At 34.5% G+C, this 22,363-nt stretch overlaps 1 pseudogene; it reads right to left on the minus strand.

Moving 5' to 3' along the window:
- Positions 1-3,657: 3,657 nt before the first annotated feature.
- The window catches only part of LOC144372778 (growth factor receptor-bound protein 14-like), a 64,096-nt pseudogene continuing 45,390 nt past the window's right edge, over positions 3,658-22,363 (minus strand).

Raw genomic sequence — 22,363 nt, forward strand, 5'->3', positions numbered from 1 at the left:
TCTAATTTGTGACCTGAGGAATATGCAGTTAGAGACATTCTAAGCAGTACCCCAATTATGAGCATTCCTAAAGGTCCCAGAAGGTCTAAGTGTGAGATCCAAGACTGGCACAAGGTAACACACTCTACAAGAGGTAAACATGGAGGTTTGGCTGAGGGAATGTTCAGTGAATGTTACAATAACCCTACATTTCAAAAAACTACTCTGTGCCCCATTAGTATTATGAGTAACACTGTGAATCACCCACCTATTCCCAAATTAATATAGGACAGAAAATTGTAAGTCATATATGGACAAGAGTCAATACAACCAGAAGTAGACACAGCAAGGCACAGCACAGAAGGGTCTCCACCACATTGATAGTTATGTCTCTATATAGTTCATGTGCTTTGAAATTCTATCTACTTTACTTTACATATTTAAAAATATTCAATCAAAGGGGTCCATAGGCTTTACTAGATCACCAAATGGAACCAACTCACCACAAAGCATGATAACTCCTGGCAATGGAACAGCTTTAAACCAGTAAAGCCAGCTTGGAATGCCAAGCTGTAATGTTTGCCAATGACAATCATTCCCCCTCAGGATAATTAGGATCCAGGGAACAGTCTGATCTGCCGACCAGAATACTACCACCACGAGTAGAGTTATCCTTGTTGGTATTCAAAAGACAGAGACCACATGAATTAATTGATGCTGAACACACTGAAACAGAGTGAAATAAAAGTCTACTCATATAAATCAGGACTTTCCTAATATAGGTGAAACAAGTAATTATTCCAAATTAAAGCACCCTAATTATTTTAGTCTTGTTTTATTAGTTCTTCCAAATGTTTCAAAATAATTACCTATTCCTTCAATATATGGAAATAAAAAAGAACATCAAGGATTGGATGGCTGCGGCACTCTCTTCTTTCTGAGAGAGTGAGGCATGCCAACACTCACATATGAACAGAAATAGAAGAAAACCGAGCTAATCTGTCATCATTCCCATCCAGACTGGGGCAAAATAATATAACATGGCTAAATCACAATGGAAAGGATTCCAAAGGTAATTTACATGTTCTGGGGAATGCATTTCAACACTGGAGTGCCTGTGAATTTGTCTGACATTCTCAGATTTAACATCATAATAAATTTACACACACATACACACATACACAGCCACACAGAGGCAAGTACCCCTTTTTAAAAGAAATTTAAAAAAACAATACTTTCCCTCGCTCTGTGTTATGTTTTAGATATTAGGTGTCTCCCAAAGGCTCATGTGTGAAACAATGCAAGAAATTTAGAGTGAAATGATTGGGTTATGAGAGTCTTCAACTAATCTACTGCAACAATCCACTGACAGGGATTATCCATAGTCAGGTAAGGTGTGGTTGGAGGAGGTGGGTACCTGGGAATGTGTCTTTGGGGTTTATATTTTATTCCTGGTGAGGAGAGCTTGCTCTCTCTCCGCTTCCTGGTGGCCATGGCTTTCCTAAACCACACACTTCTGCCATGGTGTTGTGCCTCATCTCAGACACCAAAGAATGGAGTCAGCTGTCTATGGACTGAGACCTCTGAAACTGTGAGCCCCCAGATACACTTTTCCTCCTCTAATGGTTCTTGTCAGGTCTTTTGGTTTCAGCAGTAAAAAAGCTGACTAAAACACTCCATGATTCTTTCCTCAGTAATTTTGACTTTTGATTTAAAATTAAAGTAAGCAATTTCATATAAAATCTGAGTTTCCCAATAGTAACTATAGATTAGCAATGAAGTTAGAAACACAAATAACAAATACAAACACAAATTAATCAAATTATAAGCATTTAATATATAAAGTATTACATTTTATATTTGTTTGAAATGGAGATATCACGAGAAAGTGCATTCCAATTCATAACACAGTGTGTTTCTATAAATTGGAAATAAATCAGAAATACCCAGGCCCATGATGAAAGTTTGAAAGGGGCAAGTGTGATTACCTCCCACTATTCCACCAGCAAGTCCTGTGTCTTTCAGGGTTTGTGGACACCTGACCAGTAATTTATGTATTTATTTTTAATTTTTTATTAGTTATTGGTGGACTTTTTTATTTTTTTATATGTGATGATGAGAATCAAACCCAGTGCCTTACACATGCTAGGCAAGCGCTTTACCACTGAGCCACAACCCCATCCCCATGACCAGTAATTTATAATAGTAGACTACTGTTCTAAGTTTTATTGTTTTAGGAGTTAGATTTGCACTGAGAAGTAAAGTGAATATTAAAAATCCAATAAGTAATTATTTTTCAGTGATATTGATTTTATTCACATTTCATGAATGTGTTCTATGCTTTGTTAACAAAAATGTATAGTTTTAAATCTAAAAGTGAATTATGCAATTTTGAAATATTGATTAAAAAATTATCTTTCCCACAAGCTTGTTACAAGGCTCAGTTAGAGGGGATGGGCAATATTTTGTATAACATTGAGGTTTACTTGATGTTTTGCTTCCCCTCTTTTTTTAAAGAACAATGATTATTCTTCCCACCAAACTGGGAACAAGAATCATAGAACAACAACAACAAAAACAACAACGTCAAAACCCAGTCAAACAAACAAAACTAAAAAGTAAAAACATCCCAGATTGTCTTGAAGTTGTAACAGGCAGGTTACTGTCTCAAGTTTTCAAAATCTTTGGCTTCCATATTGATGTTACCATGCTAAAAAAACTAAAAAGGGCACAAAGAGAAGAACAAAGATTTACCTATTAGGATCCTCATAGGTCTTGAATCTTTCTTTTTACCTATTTTAATTGGTTTACTGACTTATTATTGAAAGGATCTAACGAATGTTCTGAAAAAGCATGAGTTAAACATGAAATATTAAGGTGACAGTGTTATGTTATCATAGTTTATATATCATAAAGTATGTGCAAATTATCAAAATTTTTTTAATAATTTGATCATTTTCTTAAAAATAGATAATCTCAGCCAATTATTAAGAAATGAAAAAAAGTGCAATTAACAATGTGCCACTAATATGTTCGATACTAGTATAGATTTTATGGTACAATTAGTAATTCAATGACTTTAATGAAAGTTTTATAGACAAAAAATCAATTTACTTCAAAACGATTTTAAGCTGCTACCACAAAGTATGATTTGATCCTTTGGCTATAATAAAACCAGAGAACATACAATTGAAAAATATTTTTAGTTTTATTAACAAGTCATGTATAGTTTCTTTTAATTAATAGCTAAAGATTTTGTCACGTTTCTTAATATTAAAAAAGTAGTATAACTGGAATTCAGTTTGCAAAAAGGTCGTTCTGAAACCTGATTTCTTCTTCATATTTGGTGTTTGAGAATTCTAGGGCTGTCATGTTTTAAAAAGGAGCAGATATATGTTTGAAGTATTCATATTTGAAGAAAATATAGTAATATGTGAAACTATCAAAAGAACACTCCAAATCATTTTTTCCTAAGGTTTAATTACGAATTTTAAATGACGATTGTAATGCCAATCCAAGTTTTTGCTTATTTGCAATGCACGAAATATTTCTTATAACTTGCAGGTGAAATAGTCCTTTCACCACAGTGTTTTTTACCCTTATTTATTCTCTCTTTTTAATATTTTTCCCCCTTGAGTCTTTTTTCTTCAACAGTTTAACACGTCACTTTTGGTTCAGCTATAGAGAAATCCTAGAACAATAATGTTTCAATTTGCAAGGAAATTCACCCTTCTTGAGTTGGTACAACTCCACTAGCTGGATTATATTCATAAATCTAGTGTGGCCATCATCTAGCATGTGGAACATTTCACCATCATCTTCCACCTGCAATAGGAAAAGCAACAAGCTGGTAAAGAGGGTAAAGAATCCAGAAGGATGATGGTTGTTCCACTGCAAGCTATGTCTTCATGCCAAAATTGACAAGTTTATTAAACTAAGTACAGTGCGGAGAACAGCATGGCATGCCCACTTTTTTAATTTCACTTACATTTAAAAGAAGTATCATATGATCCTTGGATAAGAAACATGCCTCCACTTTCTCTGCATCTAATTCTCCCAGAGTTCTGTTTAGTTAGGATAGTTTAACAATTTTGAGTCAATGAACAGAGAGAAATCTGTACTATTCAGTGCAAAAGTAGACAGGAGATTTTAATGCTTCCATGTACAGAAATTAATTTCTATTTCTAAACATTGTCTACTTAATGCCTCAGTATATTAAAAATGAGTAGTCATATATTTTTTTTCAGCAAATTCATTCTGAAGCAATAAAATATTATGCTAATGGAATGTCAGTTGACTTTTTTTTTTGGTGGTGAAGTCTTCTAGCATTAAAAGCTCATACTTGCTGGGGACACTGATCAAATAATCAAAGAAGCAGGGTTGGTACTCTATATGGCCTCTGGATGATTTAAAAAAGAGGCAATTCAAAGGAAAGCATTAGTAATTTAAATAAGACATTCCTGAAAGTAGATTCAATCTGTTTTACTCTGCCTGATTCCAATGTGCACGTCACATATGTATGTACCTATGTGCACATGCTGACACACAACAGCAGAAGCAAAAAACAAAAACAAAAACAAAAACCCAAAGCAAGTTTTGTCAGCCAAAATCAGAGTCACAGATATTTTAAACATTTTCCCAGGATTATTTAAAGTCCACCAATTTCACAGTTTCTGTGTTTCTATATAAATGAACTACTAACAATAATAGCAAAAAATGTCTTTGAGAGAAGAGAAAAGGTTTTAAAATAATGTTTTTTAAAGGAGTGTTTAGAACTCAGAAAAAAAGAATCTTTTTTTTAAAGAGAGAGAGAGAGAGAGAGAGAGAGAGAGAGAGAGAGAGAGAGAGAGATAGAATTTTTAATATTTATTTTTTAGTTCTCGGGACACAACATCTTTGTTGGTATGTGGTGCTGAGGATCGAACCTGGGCCGCACGCATGCCAGGCGAGCGCACTACCGCTTGAGCCATATCCTCAGCCCCAAGAAAAAAAGAATCTTTAGTGGCCTTTTAACAATAGGTGTCATGAGGTCTCTACAATATTGCTAAATCTTATTTCGTGGAAAAAAAGATAAATTTAATTTTTACAATTCTTGTATTTCTTATATTAATTCAGACTCATAAAACCATTTCTGCCAAAGTTAACTCTGGTCAAAGCACAAGCACCTAACATTATATTTAATAAAAGGAACAATAGAAAAACAAAGTTTCCAAAAGCTTATGCATTAAGATCATATCTAAAATACGAATATGAAATCACAAATTACTTAGTGGTATAATTTGAAAGTCTTTTATTTTTTGTCTATGACTCATTGACAGGACGAAAGTTTTGGGGTTACCCTGACTACCCCTTACCAAGAAAACTATAAAAAGAGAGAGGAAGAATTTCAATATGTTTCTACATTTACTCACAGATTTCATAGAAATGTAGCATGTAACAAACCCAGGATGTGTACTCATAAAACTGTAGCTGGGATCACCTTAACTGTGTATTCAGTGGGTATGATTATTCAACGTGGTGAATGATATGTTACAACATAATCTCATACTACAAAACTGTCATCAGTGCTAATGTAATTTTAATATGATAAATACACAGTCTATTTGTGACATTGTTTGCTTACAATACCCAGCAAAACATTTCGTTGGCATCAACAATTCATGTTGTCCTTTTTCCACTGGGAAATTGGGTATTCCCATGTAACTACCAGAAAGAATAAGGGATGAGAACGAATAACGGATGAGTGTGTGTGTGTGTGTGTGTGTGTGTGTGTGTGTGTGTAAGACATAATGACTTAGAGTAAAATCATTTTACCCTCTTTTCTACACTTGGTCTGCTTTCTTCTTTTGATTCTGGATTCTACTGTTATACGACAGAAAATAAGAAATGCTATATCCTTAAAATCCATCTTTAAAATTGTTTATTAAATGTTTAAGTAAAAATGTTTCAAGTTAAAAAAAATGTACCCAACGTGCACTTTAACCTTGAAGAATGCAGTGGGAAAACCTCTATTAATGTCAGGTTACAAAAAGAAGACGTGGTCTAATGGTCTCAGAGAAAAAGGCTGTCGGGTATGGATTCTTATTTACTGTCAATTCAGTGAAAAGCCAGTTTTGTATTAATTACTGGCAAAACACTGTGTAAGTGGTCCCCACTGGTGACTTCAATACTAATCTCACTGTGCCAGGGCAAAGAGGCAGCCAAATCTGAGGCATCACAGATGTCTGATGAAATTATCCATTTTATTTGTGAGACTCTGACATTACATCATTGGGAGACAGGACAAAGGGCATTTCACGGAAAAATTAAGCAGTAAGTCTTCCTCCTCTCAAGCAGATCACCACTACCACCTGATGGACCACCTGACACCTTCACAAATTTCCAAAGGAATACCAAAATAATGGAAACAGGCATGATTACCCTGTAAAACTATTTTCTCTGGGTTACAAATTCATAAATAAAGGGAATTATAATCTTCTAAAACATTTAAATCATTATTTCTTGTTTTTTTCTTTTCCTGACATCACTAGATTGTAACTCTGATCACTGTTCAAATTTATATCCAAAAATTGACCATGCTCTAAGCAGAGAAGTATATTAAAATCCTTTCTTATTTAGACTCTGATGAAATGTTGACTTGTTATTAATAATCTTCCATGTGAAGATTCATTTTTACCCAAATGTCAGTATTAAATCTCCTCAAACCCTTGTCATCATCTTAAGTCAACCTTTGAAGATAAAAGATTCTTTCTCCAGTTGTTTAAACTGACAATGGTTTCATTTCTCATCCAATCCTCAATAAAATGTTCTCATTGTACTGCATTTGGAAAGGAACTTAGCAGTGTTAAAGTACCTGAAACTGAGTAATGTGAGAAGAAAATCCTTCAGATTATAAATCTCTCATAAAATATTTTATGCTTCTTTTGTTTACTCCATGGTATCTCATTAAAAGATAACACAAAAAAATCATCAAAAAGTACTCTTTTAATAGATTCATATTTTTAAGCTGTAAATGTTTAGAGAAAAAGCAATAGGGATGTAAACAGAAATAAAAGCAAACATTGAAAACATCAGAAAAAATTCTACTTAATATACCCTGAATTATACCTAAAAAGAATTACAATGTATAGGATAACATCATAATGTAAATCATATTTTAGAATCATATTAATTACTTGTTCAAATTGAAACATTGATACCCAAAAACAAGGTTAGTTTTTTTCCTCTCATGAATTAATATCTAAAATGCTAGAATTGGCACAGAATGGATAACATTAGTGCTCCTAGTCAAGAACAAAGAATACTATTCTCTTCTCTGTTAATTTATACAAATACTAAACACACTCTGTGTACCGGGTATTATACAGATATTGCTAGAATTCAGTGATAGCCACTCTTACAGAACAAAGTCATTTCTGTGTTATGATAAGCAAAATTAAAAACACTTGGTGTCCACTGAATATATGATTATTATTTACTGGCAAAATCCAAACCAAATCCAATATTAGGCAATATAATTACATGGCAACTAGCCATTCTTTCTCTGTCACTCTATTTTAAGGATCTTGATAAACCTGCAGCTCAGAATGACTGAACAAGAGGACAAAGAATTCCTCCAGGTATCGTTCTCTCATCTGCTTCATACAGAGCCAAAGGCAACCCCAGATGTAAGAGTCAGGATATATGCAACTACCCCCTTCTTTTACACTGCAGGACACCAGAGATCCAACCAAGATCACACACCTTATGGTAAAAATAGCAACCAATATGTCCCATCTAGGGTTATTTCTATTGCCACATAGTGGGAGGTAAAGGAAAGAAATTGCAGCTTAGCATGTCTATCCCAGGGTCAAAAATAAAGACTTAAAAGAACTAAGCAGACATTTTCTCTGGATCTCCTCACTCCAGCCAGGAACATATTAACAGACAGTCCTTTAAATAAATTCCTCCTTTACCCTTAAATGAACCAAATCTATCTGGCTTCCTAAAATATCTGCTGATGATTCTCATTTCAAAAATTGATATGAGTGGCTGTCACATAGTATTATGGCTAGGTGCTCCCTTTGGTATGAGAACTGTTGTTTTGTTTCTCTTTTCAAAATATGGACAAGTTTAAAAGAGAATACTGTTACTTGAGAAAGGTAACTAAATTATTCTAACTTTTCTATGTAACTCACTGAAAATAGTTCCTGAGTAGAAAGCAGCAGAGACAGATGAGGGGCACCAGCACCATTCAAGTCACTGATCCCTCTGTAATCATCTAGAAAAGTGGGTCTCTCCATACACACAAAAGTAAACACAAATACCTCCCCAAACATCTAGGTCTCCTTCACAGACATTAAGAATAGCATAGATATAGTTCTCAGGTGCTACTTTCTATGATCACAACTCCTGTGTAGAACAAGCCCTTACCATGAGGCATTGGAACTTCTTTCCCCTATCACACCTGATTCCAGTCAGATTCACTTAAGGAGCATTTCCTTTTACAGATGGGGTTGAATAAGCAAAAACCGGCTAAGCAAACTCAGATATGCCATGATCAACGGCAGAATGACTTTCAGTGGGAAAAAGTAAGAATAATATCACACTTGTATGCTAACAAAAGTAATGAAAATAGAAAGGATTTTATTTATAACATTTTTTTTTCCTATGATTAAAAGGACACTAAATAATAATTGCTTCCAAACGTTTGGCTGCTATTAACACATCCATGCTAATAACTCTAGATTCTAAAAGAAAATTTGGAGGGATTTAGGAAAGGATTAAGATAATAAAATTCATTATTTTTTATATACAGATGGATTGAAAGATAAGAGTAAGCTGACAAACTGCAGAAAATATTCACCTTAAAGTGATTTCTATTATAAAAATTCATTGCATTCTTTAGTTTCTTATTTGGGGCTTAAAAGTAATATGATACAAAGATGAAAAGTTATTCTTCCATAATTTAAAGCAACATAACTACAAAATAGGGGCTCTTTTTCTATATCATCTATTGGGCTTCATAATCAACATTATTTCATGCCACATTCCTGGAACTGAGCATTTCATCTGGCACATTACGTGTGGGTAAATGTACCTCCCTTGGTCACAGTCAGGAAGAACACATTTTTAGCCTAAGTGGAAACACAGTTTTAAGAAATGTGCATTAACTGATCTGTAATACAGGAACATACATCTGAATTTCTAATATACTCAATATTAAGGAGTGCAGCAAGAATTGCAGAACATAAACTTTAAGTTCAGAAATAAATTTCTGTGTTAATGCACAGGAAATTATAATTAGGTGCTAAAGAAGGTAAAAGATGTACCTGTGTGTGTCTGCAAATACATATGCAAGTTAAATTTGGTAAAACTCTGAGAAGCACTGCATTGTTAATGTAATACATGACCTATATTTTGACTTGTAGTTTTTGCATTTCCTGGAAAGCAGTCTGCTTTTTAAGGACCTGGAACTTAAAAAAAAATTACTGCTAGAAAGCCAGAATGTAAAAACATACACATGGGTATATTACAGTTTTTAAAATTTGAAATCATTGGCGTCTCTATAATAGGCTACAACAATCTCAGAATCAGTATTAAAATAAATAAGCAAACCCACAATCAAAGAAAATTAATTAAAAAACACAATGCCAATGAAATTATCTTATTAAGAATCTAATCCTCAAATGATGTAATGACATAGAATATACATTCCTTCAAATATTTAAAATATTTTACTAACATATAAAATTATTTATTATAATTGAATATTTCATATATGTCCTATGATTTTTATCATAGACCATACACATATGCTATCCAAGTATAAAAAATTCAATATAACATCATACATACAAATTATAACTTTACTTAACAAAAGGAAATGGTAAATATATTGTAGTATATAATTGTAATGTAATAGCAAAATAAAATAGTATAAATATAAAATAAAATGTACGTTCCAAAAATCGATCCTTACTATGGGTAATATACTCTGAGAACTGCAGCCACTTCTGCCTTGATATGGAGGCATATAATTCTGGTACAGCTGCATGCCATACTGCAAAATAAATAAACAAAACACAATGTTACAATTTTTACTTTACTACACTGGTAATTCAATTAAAATATTCTTTCATTAATCATTTGTTATCAGTATAAAAAATAATTTTGTGATTTTCCTTCAAACAGACAAGCAACCAAAATTTTGACAGAAAATCTTTTAATGACCTTAAACAATACATTTATTTTTTTTAATTAATTAATTAATTAATTAATTAATTATTTTTGTTGTTGGTTGTTCAAAACATTACATAGTTCTTGATATATCATATTTCACACTTTGATTCAAGTGGGTTATGAACTCCCATTTTTACCCCGTATACAGATTGCAGAATCACATCAGTTACACTTCCATTGATTTACATATTGCCATACTTGTGTCTGTTGTATTCTGCTGCCTTTCCTATCCTCTACTATCCCCCTCCCCTCCCCTTCCCTTTTCTCTCTCTACCCCCTCTACTGTAATTCAATTCTCCCCCTTGTATTATTTTTCCCTTTCCCCTCACTTCCTCTTGTATGTAATGTTTTTTACTTTGTTTGTTTTACTGAGGCTCCCAAATTAAGGTCTTGCTCACTAGTATTACTTTATACTGGTATTACTTTATACTGATACTTACATTTCTACTTACATATTTACATAGTTTACAGCAAAATCATTTGGACTGGTACCTTGTCTCATGAAAAGAAAGCTCACCTTGGAAAGGTGTCATGCTGTACATTCCAAAAATTTAAAAAACCTCACATATGTCCTAAGCAACACTGTAAAATTCACTGTCATTCTGATGATTGATGAATTAATTTGTCTCTTTGGTAAAACTATAAATTGGGCCCTATCTGGAAAATTCTTGGCTCTATATCATTATTGGTTAAATATTCTTATAACCAAGAATAATTATTCTCATAATACTTTTGGGCTTCACATTCAGAAAAACAAAACACTGAGGAGTCCAGCTGATTTCAGAGTTTCAAAATACAATGTAGCAGATTAGAAATGTGGGGTCTTCACTTGTATGAAGAAGAATATGACAGACTGAGCCAGCTGGCCATAATGGGAAAGTAGGAGGTCTGGATTCTAATGGGATTATTAGTTTGAGAAAAATTAAGACTGCTAACTGTCATGAGCAAACTTGTCCTGAAGGAATCCTCATCTGAATCTGGAAAGTACTTCTTTAGATTTAAGCTATTTTGTTGAGGGGGGGAGCAATTATATTGGCAGCTTTTAAATTTTTATGATTTTAAATTATTTATATTTATACATATTTATTTACATTTTGGCTACACTCCATAATTCTTTCCATTTCATGAAGATATAATGAACTTCATGTTAGGTCTCAGCAGCCCTGTTCCATCTACTGCTTCCACCTGCATGATGTTTGCTTTTGGCAGGGTGGTCATTGTGTTCTGTCACCTCGTGGCCCCAGCAGCACCTGAGCCAGCAGGTGCTGGGTCTCAAATGGGCCTGACAGTGGAAGCATACATGGAAGGTGTGGAGGATGACTTTGAAGAAGAATGTGCTGCTGTTGATTCCATGTTGGCCCTCATGAACTAATCTTATCACTTAGAGGATAATGACCATCTCCATGCCTGCCTCCAGGGGCTTCCAGAGTCCAAATGATAGGTAAGATCACAATTCAGTGGCAGGTCTAAAAGGCCCCCCTAAAGGTGCCAGCCCTTAGGTTCTTCAAAACCCCAATCAGGCCACAACACTGCTTCCTGGGTCAAGCTCTAGCCTAAGCACCACCAACTAGCTCAAGGTTTCCTGGTGGGTTTGCCTGCCCATGCCACCCTTCTGGCACCTCCCTTTGTCCCACCTGGGCCAGCCCCTATTGACCTGCATCCCCTCTGGCAACAGGTATGGGACTGTGACCCACATATCTGTCTACACAACTTCTGAGCAACACCTACTCTGCCCAGTACTTGAGTGTCCACCTTAAATGGGCTTCCTTCATGTACCCACACAGGTGCACAGACACACACACTCACAGACATGAATGAGCACACACACACACACACACACACACACACAGAGTACTGTATAGAAAATATTGAATGACACCATGAAATCAAATCTTACCCATAGGATAAATTTTATATAAATAGTTCAAGAGTGCTATTTCTCTACTCTACTAGTAGTTTCCTTGAAACTAATTCTAACAAAGTGGATATATTTGGTAATTAGGCAAACAAACAAAAAAAAATGGAGGGAGGGGATTGAGAGAGTCATTGTTTCAAGATTATTCTTCTAACATGAATACAAACCCACACTCATTTTAAATTCTCTGTGCTGACTTCTTTATCCAATTGTTTCCCAACTTTTAAAAATTATTTAATTCAAGGTTTGAAGGACATTGATGTCAAGGGACCTAATGAAATTCACTTTAAATCAACTCTAAGCCTACAACAACTTTAAAAAGAAGAAAGAAGAGCTTAATTCCTAGTCAAGTTCATTATGAAGTATAGATAATAATCTCAAACCAACACTTTCACAAGGAAAATGAGGATTGGCTACCTTCTTCATTGAAAAACCTGCTACCTACAAATAAGATGGTTATCTTCCTAGATGTATTGTTCCTGACACCTGCAGTGTTAGGTGGGTATCTAGGTGCCATTGAAGAACTTTAGTAGGCATTTAACTCATGTCAAGGGTAGTCATGGGCCAACTTTAACATTTCTCTGTCCTATGGAGGGCCAGATAAAAGAATGAAATACCATAACAGAGAAGCTGTCAGAGTTCTAACTGAAGAGAGAGAAAGAGAGAATATGTAACTGTGACATTCTATGTGAGCAATCCACTTTTCTGTCTTTGATGTTCTACAATTCTATATGTAACTAGAATTTCTCCAAAGAGAGGCCAGATCTGTTAATATTCAAATGTAATACAGACTGTGTCACTTTCATGTCTGCTTTCTCATTGGCTAAAGGCTAAAGGTACTCCTGGATGTTCGCCTCCTTTTCTGGCATCATCTGGAAAAGTTTTGTCATTGAAATAAAAGGGAACACTGATGATAGGTAGAATAACCATCCCAGAAAGATGTCCACATCCTAATCCCTGGAACCTGTGAATATGTTAGGCTACATGGCAAAAGGAAACTGAGGTTGCTAGCCAGCTGACTGTGGGATGAGGATTATCCTGGCTTCTCCACGCGCACCCAATGCAATCACCAGGAGCTTATAAGTGGAAGGAAAAGGCACAAGGGACAGAGCTAGAGAGTTGGTAGCAAGAGAAGGACTTGGTGTAATACTACTGTCTTTGAAAGTGGAGGAATAGCCACCAGCCAAGGTATATGTGTGGCCTCACAAGGCTGGAAAGGACAAGGGAAGTGGTTTCTCCCCTGAAGACTCCAAAGGGCAAGCAGCCCTGCCAAGTCTTGACTGTGAACCAGTAAGACTCATTCTGGACTTGAACTAAAAGAGTACAGGATAGCTGGGAGGAGTGTCACATGCCTACAATCCCAGTAACTAGGAAGGCTGAGACAGGAGGATCACAAGTTTGAGGCCAGCCTGAGCAACTTAGCAAAATGCTTGACCAAAATAAAACATAAAAATGTGGGGTTATAGCTTAGTGGTAGATTCTCAAGTTCATTCCCCAATACTGTCAAAAAGAAAAAAAGAATATAGGATACTAAGTTTGTGTTATTTTAAGTCTCTAAATTGGGGATAATTTACTATACCAGCTATAAAAATCTAACACAATGAACCATCTTTGAACTGGAAATCTGACTTGAAAGGGTCTTAGAGAATAATCAGATGAGGGGAGAAAGCAAGAAGGGAACAATCTTCCAGAAACTAAGCATCGCCAACATGGAAGAATTAAAGGAAATTTTTGGCATATTTCATTGATTCTTGCAATTGCATTTCAAAATACAACATTTGTCTCTTCAAAGATGGCACAAAGCCAGACATTATGTGGAAAGTAACAGGTATCCATGACTCTGAGATGAAAATGATTCAGGAAAGCCAGACTTGGAACAGGAAGAAGTTTTACAGATATCTTGACTAATTTATTTCATTTATAATTTCATATATACATATACACATATACATATATCAATGTTTACATATATAGACATATGTACATGTATATATAAGTAATCTATGCATGCAAAGGTGAAATATGGCAAATTTCTAGCTAAGTCCAAATAAGTCTATAATAACTATTTAAATAAAAGTAAAACAAATGGCAAAAGTGATGTGAAAGTCACCTGTCATAATTATATTGGCATCTTTTTTTAAAAAAATTTTTATAATATCACAAAGTGTATCCTTGTAAAATCAATGGCACCTGAGATTCTCTGAGATACTGCTTAATGGGTACATTTTGTGGTGATGAAATGTTTTGGAATTAGATGGAAGGTGATGGTTGCACACTTTGAATGCACTAAATGTCAATGAAATGTTCACATTAAAATAGTTTTATTAATTATTAATATCAGAATTTTACCTCAACTTAATTTTTTTTAAATAAAAATAAAAATTTTCTCCAAAGCTAGTCTGATCACTTATCTGATTATGATTGTTCTATCCTTCTTTACCCTGATCTCTCTCTTACCCAGGATGCTAGTAATGTTTTGAAGAGCTACTGAGTGGCAAATATGGAAATGGCAGCAGAAAAACTTCTAGGTCCAAAGTGGACCTAGAAAATACATAAGCTGAGAACTTGATTATGTTAAGTGAAGTGTACACTCTTCAGCCTAACGAAAGGGCAGAACCCAGGGATTCTACAAGACTCCATTTCTCTGATGTTAACATCTAAATATATCAAAAAGCTAGTTTTAGGACACACACACTGTTAATAATCTAAATCTTTATGTAGTAATAAGTGAATCATATATGCTATGCATAGAATATGAAATCTATAAGTTAATAAATTATATTAGTGATCAGGCATAAATTATAAAGAATATCTGGGTAAATGCTGAAACTTCTAATTTAAACAAAGGATTAAGAAAAATAGTAATTTGTATATTTTGTCAACTTTGGCAGTAAATGATACTAAATAAAGTGCCCAGACATACTCTTTGTATTTTACTTTTTTAAAAACAAAAACAAAAAAAATTCAACAAATTATGCTTATGGAAGTTGTAATTTCCATTTAACACCCAAGTGGATGATTTAAATATATGCTAATAGGAGAATCATACAATTTTTTTTGATGTTCTGCTAGAAGTAAGTTGTAATTCTTAAGCTAGAATGTAATTTATAAAACACTTTAATGGGTCATATTAATCATCTTCCCTAGCTTAAGAATTACAACTTACTTCTAGTAGTAGTAGTAAGAATGGGTCATCTTAAGCCAGTGATTTCTCATTGTTCCATTTAATGGAACAATCACATGAAACATATCCAGGCAGACACATTTTAAATACACTTCACACTGAATTGTAAGCAATGTTGTATAAACGTAGACTAAGTTTTATATGAGAGAAATCCATTAAGTTATACTGGCTATGGATATAATACTCTTGCAAAAATAAAAAATAAAAATCAGAGAATTTCTAGAAACGGAATATTACTTCATAAACAAAAGATAAAGTATTAGCCCATTCCACTTTACTCCGCAAATGTTTATCTTTTAGATTAAAAAATACATGCATTTGGTGGTGGCTATTTTTCTTCTTTCTCATTCAGCCACAAAGATTCATATTAGGATTCACTCTTCTTTGCATTTTCAACTACAGATATTTTCAAACTTTTATGGTACTCACAGAATTTAATAGAAATTCATGCCTCCAGTCAGTTACCTTAAACAATCTAATCATGATCACCCAGTACATCCTACTCTGCTCTTCTTCTGCACAGAGCATTTTCAGGTCTCGGGGCCCTCCTGCTTTGTTAGGCTAGAAGGGCCACAGCACACTGTTTATCTTTAATGCATATCTTGAAGGTAACACCTGTTGAAATAAAAGCCACTAAAATTCTCCTATATATAATAGAAAACTGTCTCTTTAAACTGAAGCTTACCTAAAAGGCTGAGGCTTGCTTTATTGAGCTATCAAAATATTAAGCCTGTACCTTAAAGCAGAATCCATAGTTAGTTTGTGCTCCGTGTTTTTTTTTTCCCACCAGTGACACATAAATATCACTAGTGCCAAATTCGCTGAAAAATTGCAAAGGTCATGGTTCCTAAAAAAATACATAGGAGTGTTGAAATGGATAAATGTTTTGCAATATTTCTTTTTGTATGTTTATAATGTTACATAATGTATTCCTTGGGCAAAAATTACCTAAATACAATTTCAATATACACACACACACATTCTATTTTAAACTCTCTATTCTCTTTATTCATCATTTCCAGGATTCAGAGAGAGAAGATAGAAAACAATGACTTTTGAACATGTTTTCCTAATCCAGGTTTCAAATTATGGTATCTCCATAAAGGGAAGTAGGTTGGTTTGAGCTTCTGTAGCAGTTAGGAAAAAGGTAAAGGGGACCATGTTTCCTGCTTCATTAGACTATAACCATGCCTCATAGTTGTGTACTATGTAATACACTGCAGGAAACAACCAGAAGGGCTGTGTGACTATCTTGCTTTACAAAAAGGAAGCTCCTATGGCTGAGCTCAGGGAAATTATCTGGCAGTGGAATGTGTCTGATTTTCAAGGCAAAGTGGTAACATGAACAGCTATTTCTTTTCTGGGAAATCTCTGAGAGTTAATGCTAGTCATGGGAAATCACTGGGTCATATTATTCTGTGATAGGTTAATAACTTGGAGAAGTACTTAATTCTGAGGTTCAATGTATAATCAAAATTGGACAAAATGCATCTGTTTTCTAAAACTTTGCCATAGCAGTATGGTCTCAGATCAGGAAAATATTTATCCTCTAGGATCTTTTTGAAAATGCATATCAGGCCCCACCCCAGACCTAGTGAATCAATATCTGCATTTTAACAAGATCTCACTGATCTCATATGCACTAAATTTTTGTAGCAGTGTGTGTGTGGGCGTGCGCACACACGCACACAGAATGAGAGAAAAAATATTCAGCAATATTAGCAACCTTATCCAAAGACAAAGAAATTTCATTGTAATTTATAAATAGGCTTTCACAACTATGACAACTAATAGAGCAAAAATTTATCTGTATGTCTCTGTTCTTAAGCATTTTAATCTAATCAATGACCATAGTTCTTAAGACCATTGATGAATAAGGCAGAAAAGAAAATAACAAAGATCTAGCATAGGGCCAATGGAAAAATGGGGAAGGAAGGAAAAATGTACTCTTACTGTTATGTTTTTTTAAAAATGTATTCCTTGATAGACACTGATTTGATAATTAAATGTCTGATTTATATGAACATGGGATAAAACCATCCCTGTCCAGTGATGCTGTAGAAGTCAATATAACTCGATCATTCAAATGAAAGGAAAACAAAGCTTGAGAAACACTGGAAGGCAGTAAGAAGCATGATGAGTCTTTTGTCTTGACCAATTTTTGTTCTTCTATTTAAGGCATAACACTACAAGCCTGGGTTGGCATGGTTAGCAGAACCTAAACATGTATGTGAGGGTATAAGGGAAGAGATGGAAAGATAGGTAGAGATTTCTCTGCAAATCTAAGTTACAGACACATCTTCAACACTTACAGTAGAGGTTTTTAACTCCCAAACAGCTGTTACATCTTTACAAAGTGAAATCAATCAAACCTCCTCCTCGAGAAGGACAGGACACAGCCTCCATGCCAGGTAAAAATGTTATATTTGACTTTAGATAATCTGCACATTTTGTATCACAGTCACTGAAGAGATCTAACATCCTCACATTTTTCCTTTGGCAGAAAACATAACATCATTTCCATATATCAACTGAAACATGAGCTAATTAAAAGAATATTATGCACTGATGGATAGCAAAGTCAGACTCTGAATCTTGTAGAAGGAACAGGCCTGTTCTGTTATATAATTAATGAGTGGGAGGGAAAGGAAATGAAGAGTAAAGTGAAAATAAAATGGGCTGTGGATTTTAATGAGAGACCTGTTGAAGAAGTAAGAATATAGGAATTAAAGAGACATTATCACATCTTCCAGTCAAGAATCACTGGGGTAAGAATGAGATAAACATGATTGACTGGATTGAGAAGCCATTTCTCTCAGTCTTCCATTCTTCCTCTTTTGCAATACTGTAGATTGAACCCAGTTTCTCATGCATGTTAAGCAAGTGCTCTTCCCCTGAGCTACAGGTCCAGCTCTAGAAGCCATTTTTTTTCTCATAAGTTTAAAGTAAAATGTTAATCCCAGCACACATTTGTTTAAAATATACCTATTATGTTACTGTATATAATAGAAACATTTAGGAAAAGAGCAGCCTCATTGAAATGGTTAAGATAGAGCTTAAAACCTTAATAATAAAAGTAGACAGTTATTCATTCTAACATTTTAATGTAAAAATTTGTAAACTAGTTTAAAATGCCCAAGAAAAGATAACCAGAGAATAATGGCTTCATCCTTCTTGAACTAAGATTACTGTTTCTTAGAGAGTGACTTCTAATGATTTTTTAATTGATTTTATTCCTTTCTTTATTTCTTTCTCCAGGAATATTTCTCTAAGAACATTATTAACTGCTTCCTCTTCTTTTATATCAGCCTGGCCATGTGCCATTTAATATGGTAGCCATTCCTCTCTTCTCCCCAATGCTGTCCATTCCAGGTCAGATTCCACTACCTCCACTCTGGATTACTGAAATGATCTTCTAATTAGTATCCATACCTCTGGTCAATTTCTCTCTTCCTCTTTCCTCCAGTATTTCCTCATTGCCTCCCCTATTTCTGACCCCTGTTTTTCTCTCTCCCTCTATCACTTTCTCTTCTTGATATCTTAAACTCCTCTCTGTGCCTATCTTAATTTTCTTAAGATACTCATTTGACCATTTCTCTCCCTTGTTAATGCTATTTCAATGGCTTTCTGTGGTGGGTTGAATGGTGGCTCTCCTGCCCCAAAAGAAATGTCCATATCCTAACCCTGGAAACTTTGAATGGGACCTTATTTGGGGAAAAAATAAAAAATAAATAGTCTTTGGAGATGCGGTTAAGATAAGGATCTCGAGATAAGATCATTCTAGATGATTCAGGTGGGCTTTAAACATAACTAGTATCCTTATAAGAGATACAAAAAATTAAAGAGAAGTCCAAGTAAAGACAAAGGCAGAGATTAGAGTTAGCCACAAGCCAAGGTATACCTGGAGTTACCACTGGTCAAGACTAAGAATTTAAAAGGTCAAATGATGAGAATGGGGAAATATTGTCAAATAAACAATAAATGAACATCTCCAGCACAAAAGAAGAATATGAGTTTGCAGATTGCATGTATATGCAGGCAATCAGGCAAGATTTAACAGACTTATTTCAACATACCTAGAAATGCAACAGGGGAAATTGCCAAACACAAATAATTATAAGTATAATTATTTCAGAGAAATGAAAGTTCATTCATAAAGAAGGAACAGTGTTGTCACTGACAATAACAAATTCATGAATACAAAATTAAAATACCCTCTTATGAAAATCTTCAAAGGAATATTACTTGAAAAATCTCAATGGATTGCACAAAATATCAACACTTATAAACCACAGACTATTAGTGGTCATAGACTATACATAGAAACATAGAATAGACAGTACTAAAAGCTATGGAATATACACATGTCTAAGAGACCATATGTGTGGGTGTGACTATCTTCACATGTATACCTATGTAATGGTGTGTATAGGTTTAACATACCAACAAACCAACACATCCATTATTCCCTGATCATAACATCATAAATTCTTCTAGGAATTTATCATCTCCGTAAGGAAAGACAACAGCACACATAAAATAACTAAATAGTAATAAATGACTCAGATGGGTGTACTAACTGTTCTGTTGATGTTGATGAAGAGAAGGTCAGAAGTGAGCAAGACCAGTCTTATGACTGGGATATGTGGAAAAGTTGTAGCTGGGCACAATGTCACACTCCTGGAATCCCAGCAATTTGGGAGGCTGAGGCAGGAAAATTCCAAATTCAAGACCACCTTCAACAACTTAGCAAGACCCTAAGAACTTAGCAAGACCCTATCCCCCACAACAAAATATGAAACTGACTGTGGATATAGCTCAGTGGTACTAAACATTGAACATCCAATCTTTAGTTCCAAAAAGAAAGAAAAAAAGGTGGAGGTGCAGGGAGAAAATTAAAGGTATAATCTATGTTGGGCCTCAAAACCTTCAGTCTTGGATAGAGAGAAAGGAGTAAATTCAGGGTGGGGAAAAATTAACAACATACGTGATACAGAAATAAGAGCATCCGGATATCCTCAAAGATGTATAGAAACAAGTTTGAAATAAAACTGAACAATTTTTAAACATATCATGATAAATCTTTAGAATACAAAAAATGTCACCACCTCCTGATATCAGGTAATAAAATCATAAATATAACAAAGTAAAAAGTCTGTTTTAATTTACAGCTAATAATCTTACATAACATGTTACAGATACTTAATTTACCTTTGATGTTCCTTTAGTAGAAAAATATAAACCATATCTTCATAGAAGGATGTAAATTTTTTCCAGGATTTCTTTCCCTGTTCTTCTGCATGTAAGAAGCCATGGATTTCAGTATATGTGCTTGAACTTAGAAATATCTGGAAGAAAAAATTAGACTCTCCCCTAATATTATGGAAACAATGATTTTGTAGCCTTTTAGCAATCAAATGTAAGTATGAAAAACTAAACAATATCAATATCAAACATCAAAATTATAAACTAGTTGATTGTCTATTTGTAAAGCTGGATATCATCTATAGAGTGAAGTCCTATACTTCTCATCCTTTCCCATGTTTTTTTTTTTTTTTTTGTGTGTGTGTGTGAGTTGACAGGTTTACCTATTGATTTCCTTGTGTTATACCATAGAAGATTACAATCCTGATTCTATTATTAAAGACAAGAATTTGAGCCAACTTCACTTTGCTGATGAGAATACACAACCTCTTATCTTCCATAGTTCTGTCATGGGGCAGTATGGTAGGCTGGGTTTTTTCCAAAGAGGACTGCAACCATATTTCCCATCCCATGTGTCCTTCTGCAATTGCATCTTGGCTTTAAACCATGAAAAGGCGGATTTTGTTTCTCCTTCCACCCTGAATCAGTGTAAGCCTATCACTGCTTGGACCAAAATAAAATTGTAGAAGTAACCCTTTGCCAGTTCTAGATATATCCTATCCTGATGGCTTTCAAACCAACTTGACTTCTGCAAGTCAGATTCCACACAGGAAATGTGATTATCTGGAAATCCCTATGGGTGAGAAGCCCAGTGAAACTGGAAAAACTCTGGAAGATGAAACGCCTCACAGAAGGAGAAAGAGAGGACAGGAGTTGAGTGTCACAGAATGTGTGGTAAAAGGGACAGCTTAGAAGGGGACCTTGAATCTTCTCTAACCACTGAGTCAAAGAGATGAAGCAAACTCTTCTTAAATCCCTGCCCCTCAAAATGGTTGGCAAAATGCAGGTGGGTCCTTTAAACCATTAAGGTTTGGAAGACTGGGTTATACAGCAGTAATTAACTGAGATGGGGGCACACATTGGTCACAGAAAGGAGAATGAAAGGGAGTCACTCTGTGTGTGTGGCCATGCTCAGTGTCCTTAATAAGACACTGGAAGTGCATTAGTGTCTCATTAAAAGAAGAAAATAGAAATTCCTATGACTAAACAAATGGAAGAACTGAAATTAAGAGAAATTATTAACTACAAAAATGTACTTTATTTTTAAAGTCTATTCAGGGAAAGACCAATAGTACATATTTACATTTTTAAAGTAATTTACTAAATGTTTTTTTAATTTAATCAGCTACAGATATTAATTAATTGACATGTAAAACAGGCAAGTAGTTTTTTTAGTTTGAGTGCTTTCCAAGTTATTAAACCAAACCAATTAATTTTTTTATTGTTGGTCATTCAAAACATTACATAGTTCTTAATATATCATATTTCACAGTTTGATTCAATTGGGTTATGAACTCCCAATTTTACCCCGTATACAGATTGCTGTATCACATCAGTTACCCTTCCATTGATTTACATATTGCCATTTAAATTTTAAAAAGAGAGTCATGGAGGTCACACTAGACAAAGAAGAAACCTTTTAAAAAGGGAAGACATTGCCTCAGTGGAGAGAAGAGGTCAGGGGCATATGCAGGACTATCTAATTCCAAAGCCTACAATTTTTCTTGTTTTTATAATTTAGCATCAAAGCAATATAACTATGTTAGAGGAGAATTTGGGAAAGGAGATAGAAGAAAACCTCCACCTCACCACTGAATCACAATACAATGGTGAAGCCTACAGGGAGCTGAGAGTTGGGA

Source organism: Ictidomys tridecemlineatus, unplaced genomic scaffold (assembly GCF_052094955.1).
Source record: "Ictidomys tridecemlineatus isolate mIctTri1 unplaced genomic scaffold, mIctTri1.hap1 Scaffold_162, whole genome shotgun sequence".
Classification (NCBI taxonomy): Eukaryota; Metazoa; Chordata; class Mammalia; order Rodentia; family Sciuridae; genus Ictidomys; species Ictidomys tridecemlineatus.